Raw genomic sequence first — 5401 nt, 5'->3', positions numbered from 1 at the left:
GAAAGTGAAAACCAGCGCCCCAAGTGGTTGCGTTCCTATCGAAGAGCAGCTCCAATGTTAAGTCCCATAGACCTATTTTTAAAAAAATATTGTGAAGCCAAATCAGCGATGTTATCCACCAAAAATATTTTTCAGTGTCTATACAGTAATAATATTCTAACTGTGAAAATGTCAGACCCTATTTTGCCTTATTTAAGAAAATCGAAATTGCTCCTTTTCTTTCATAAACGAACTACAAAAGAAGTCACGTGACTTTACCCTTCAACGTTACTCACGGTAGCATGGTTTGTTTATTAGCCTGGTTAGCATTGACACTTAACACTTACAGCTAGCTCTTAGTGTGGAGTAGAAGCACAACACCAGTTGTCCTGACATAAAGGTTATCACCACGCCGGTTTACATCACATTCGTTATTACAAAAATATGTTAAGCCAGTTAAGTAAATTCATGCGATTGATCAGTTAGAGATTAAAGTTTCCGAAACATGTGACGCCACATGCAGCTGTAGTTCCTTATCACTGTGTTTTTACAAAACTCAAAACAATTCAACTGATCCTAAAAAAATAAGGTATGACCACTTGAAGCAATAGAGGTGACCCCAGTGCCTAACATATGGAAGGCATTAAATTAAGATCCCAATGTGCACCGAGATATATTTTTTCTAAAAAAAAAACCCATCCACTCCGCTAAACTCTAGGAACGCAACCACTAGATGGCGATGAGATTACTTTCCCTCCCTATACTGAACCAGTAACCTAGGCTACAGTAACTCTAGATCTAAATGATCTAAACAGCAAGGACAGGTAAAAAGAAGTCTGTAGGCTCAACAATTTGGTGCCCAACCTCAACCAAAAAATATGATATTTATTATGTTGAAATATGATATTTGTTATGTAGTCGGGGTACAATTACCTTAAGTCAACATAACATGTCATATATTTTTTTTTTTTGATGATGAATATTTATTTGACTATTACATCTAGGCCTATAATACATTGCACCATCAAATTGATGAATAGCCTATTAGGCTACCAACCGAAATGGAGTGGGCTGAGGTCAGAAATGGAGTGCCCATGGCAAACCAAATTCTCAGTTTTCACTGAATGCAAAGTGGTCAGGTAGGCCATACCTATATTTTTGAGGCTGAGTGTGTGGTTACACAAATGTATGGTCAATGTACAAGGGGCCTTGAACATTTCTAGTGAGAATATGAGCATAGAGAGTAGCCTAGTTTTGCATTAAGACCATTTTAACCCATAGCTGATTTTAGGCTAAGTCATTGGGCCCTATCATGACAGTCTAAAGCGCAGCGCAAAGTCTATAATCATCACGACACAAAGCTTATTCCTGTAGACTCGAGTTTTTTGCCATGCCCGTCTCTTTTATTGAGCAACCCGCCAAGTGGTGTGGCAATTAACGGCCCATGGGTATGGCGCATTATCTAAAAATCGGTATCGTACACTAGCTAAAAATGCATTGCGCTACTGACCAAGGGAAACCTGGTCAGAAATCTGTGCCGAGTTTTTTATGTTATTTCAAGAGTGCATTATCAATAGTGATAAGGCAGGTGCACAATGCACCCTGCTTCTCTAATCCACACGCACCAGCACACATCCATGCAAAACATTACAAATTATACAATTACAATGGGAAACATAATTATAATGAAGATATTACGAAATACATCTCACATTCACCATCATTTGCAAATTGTTAATGACGGATAAAAGTGATTAGGCGAGAGGCACATATAAAGCACTGAAGACGCACTGTCACGAGATGTAGCCTAAGCATGCAACTCCTCTACAAAATAAATGTCCTTTGGTTTTTTATTCAGTCATTCGAACATTATTTGGGTAAGTGTTGCTTTTTTCAGGCAATAGTTTCGATGGTAACCTATTGTCAGTCAATAGTGAAAGTGACTGTGTATAACTGTTTTGTCGTTGACTATGAGACCACTGATGAAGTTAGTTTCACTTTGCCAATGAGTTCAAATAATAGACGAGTGCAGATGCGTGTTGGCTATATACTCTGCTAGGTTTTGAGTAAAACATGGTTTAGTGGAATACCTGTTCCATACGGTCTCGTGTGCAATCAGATTCCTTCAAATGTGCCAGTAACCATCAAAATGCCGATGCGCTGTTTGAAGTCGCGCTGCTTGCTGTTAAAGGGAATGATGGATGTCACTCTCATTGGTTTAAAAGATGTAACGCCCAAAACACACCCATGACTGATTAGGAAACATAAGGCCAACCTCCTTGCGCCAAGTGCCGGAGGTTTGATAACGTTTCATAATTACACCACACCCAATGTGGACTGGACAACCAAAATTTGTTTAAACTTTTCGCTAGTGACCATGCTTTACTATCAAAATATAGGCCATTATGTTACAGCCCATGGTGCTTCATAGACTGAGCTATCAATGCAAAACTGTTACTGAAAAAAAATTATATTATGTTGGTCATGTCCCAACCAATATCTCTCTCTCACCATGTGTAAGAGTATTCAAATTCCATTGGTCACACATTTGGCAAGAACAAGCAAATCTGGCCTCAATGTGTGTCCAAGTATCATATGGGTAATACCAAGTGGGGTTGGATATAAATCACAGCAGGACTCCAAAAGCTTACCCTAACTTACATATGGAAAGAAAGTATTGTCTCTGGGCTAAGCAAGTGGAGATGGAATTTTAAAAGAAAACGATAAACTAGAAACAGACTGTGCTATCAGCTGGCCAACATAATAAAAAAAGAATGGTCAGAAATGTGTTATGCACTTGAAATGTCGTTGCCGTGAGGTATCTTTCAGGAAGCCCTCTTCTTTTGATTTGGTTATATTAAAGGGATTAAAGACTAGAGCATTTTTTTTTAGTATCACGGTGTAAGTTCATATCTTCGGCATATGGCTCATATGGTTCATGGCTATCCAGAGATCAAAGTTATTACAGCTGTTTTAGTGTATGTGGATATTTAATCCATATTTTGCAACATAGTCATCTGTCATATTAAAAAAACAAATAAGACCAAACTAATTTATTCATATAGTGTTGCCTCCTTGATTAACTCCCAATGGGAAATCAAAACTTCAGATGAAACAAATGATGCATAGCCTAGCAGTGTTTACATTTGGGTTCAGTTTTCTTGAACAATACAAGACATGCAATACAAAGCCAATATGAAAATGCAAACTACTACTTGCAGTAAAGATGAATGATTCATGCTGATAACAACGCTATGGTTCATCAATATGACTATACCAACAAACCACAGGAAGTGTAAAAATGGAAGGCACACTATTCATTCTATTGCCAGATCTGCATTAACGTATCAACAGTGAAAGGCTTAAGGAATCTACACTGAGTCTGTGTTATGTCTTTGGAACTGACAAACCCCTATACCAGCAAGCAGTCCAGGAAATATACCGGTACTCAAACCAAACGATGAATGATGATCTAACTGAATCACTGAATTTGATGGGTATAATATATTCACATATACTTCAGCATACATTTCAGTGTTTTACTACAAGTTACAAACTGCGCAACATACAACATACAGTAAGAGCTCAAAGATCTCTATGAGATCTTTCTTCATATTTAAACTGTCTCTATCAAGTACACATTAGTGATGGTACCACTCAGAGAAGGCTGTACAGAATGGCAAAGCTGAGATTGTAAGTGATTAGTGACATCAGATCCAAACACTGTCAAAACTATGAGGAAAACAACATAATTAATGGCTTTTACTAAGTCCATGAAAAGACTTTAACCGTTATGCTTTTTCATGACAGAAGACAGCTGCTGCACACAGAATAACAGACAGACACAAACAGTAGGTTAGAAGAGAAGAACTTATGCAACATCTGTCTACCTGCAATATGGACCAAACATGAATATCAATTAGTTCCAACTTTTTTATTAGTTGCATATGCATTTGTAATACTTTATGACATATATTCACAAAACAAGTGCAGCTTTGTGTGTGAATGCACAATCTTTCAAGTTTTCTTGACACTAAATTATGTGAGAAGTGAAGAACACTGTGCACATATTTGACTAGTATGTAGAAGTAGACATTTTAATAAATCCAATCCGAAAGATACTGGGTCCTAATTTGAATGATAGGTAAAGATTTAAGTCTGACTAAAGGTTATTTGATGATGAGGCAAAATCTACTTTGCTAATTAAACGCCATCGTCAAGATCCTGAGCACAACCATCAATGGTCAACTCAGCACTCCCAAATACCACAGCTCATTTAGCTCATCCACAAGACCCTCAACTTAAAGAGTTGCCATTTTGGGGACTCAGGATGCCCAGTAGATCCACTTGATTTCCCTTATGGTGAAAATCAATAGATCTTTAAATAAGAAGTATAAAGTCTGAAAAAATGAAACCCACATTTGAACTGTGAGTGACACATGTAAAAATGCCTAAATGGTATATTGTCTAGCTTATTCAGATTTCCAAAAAACATTTAAAGATTTACCATATCGCTCAGTTCTTCTTTCTGCCACAAAAATTGTCAAAAATTGGGGGGAGATGACTGAAATTTTGGTTTCCTCAAAGCCCCAGTTTTACATCTGGCCTGAGGTCATTTCTCAAGCCCTCTCCCCATCTTGTCATACAGTACACCAACGTTTAGTGCAGGCAAGGACACGTCTTGATTGAATTTGCCTCACAATGAGACATGTGAACAAAGTGGGCACTGGAGTGAAAATAGAAAAAAATGGTCCAGGAAGGGAAAAACACCCCCCAAAATTCAGCTGTTGCCAAAACTCTGCTGACCATCTGGACTGAGCCTGAGGATACAGAGACTGGGGGCGAATGTAGAACCTCTGCAATCAAACAAGTAATGAGAGGATCTTCAGAAAAGCAGACCTAGGGAATACCAAAGTATACAGCGTATGAAAAAAACGATTTAATTTCTGATGCCCTCGGCATACAATATCCCACAGGCTTATGCCCCACACCACGGCAGAGGGAGAAAAAACACACCAGATGTTGAAGGCCTTACATTGTTTCCTGGGGTTTGAGAAGGCTCTGCTAGTTGCAGGAAATTAGGGCTTTCTGTCTCTTATGACCTGATCATGCTGCACCCCAGAAAAAGGAAGAACGTGCTTGAAATCAATTCTGAAGTGATGCTTAGTCATTGCAAAGGTTTTCATTAAGAGCAAAACAGTTCAGTTAGCATCTGTCTCAAAGTGTTGACTTGACACAAAACCGTAACGGGAAGTTTCTTGAAAGCATAGTTTTGTGCAGCTTACGATGGTGGATTTTGAAATGTTACATAGTGCCCTGCAATTCAGCATGCCCTGCTGGCCTAGCAGAAAAGGGAGTTCCTGAACTCCCATTCTTTATCCTTGGATCTGCAGATGCAGGGACACTAACCAATGACTTTTGC

This window comes from Alosa alosa, chromosome 3, assembly GCF_017589495.1.
Source record: "Alosa alosa isolate M-15738 ecotype Scorff River chromosome 3, AALO_Geno_1.1, whole genome shotgun sequence".
Classification (NCBI taxonomy): Eukaryota; Metazoa; Chordata; class Actinopteri; order Clupeiformes; family Clupeidae; genus Alosa; species Alosa alosa.
This window is presented reverse-complemented; position numbering follows the sequence as displayed.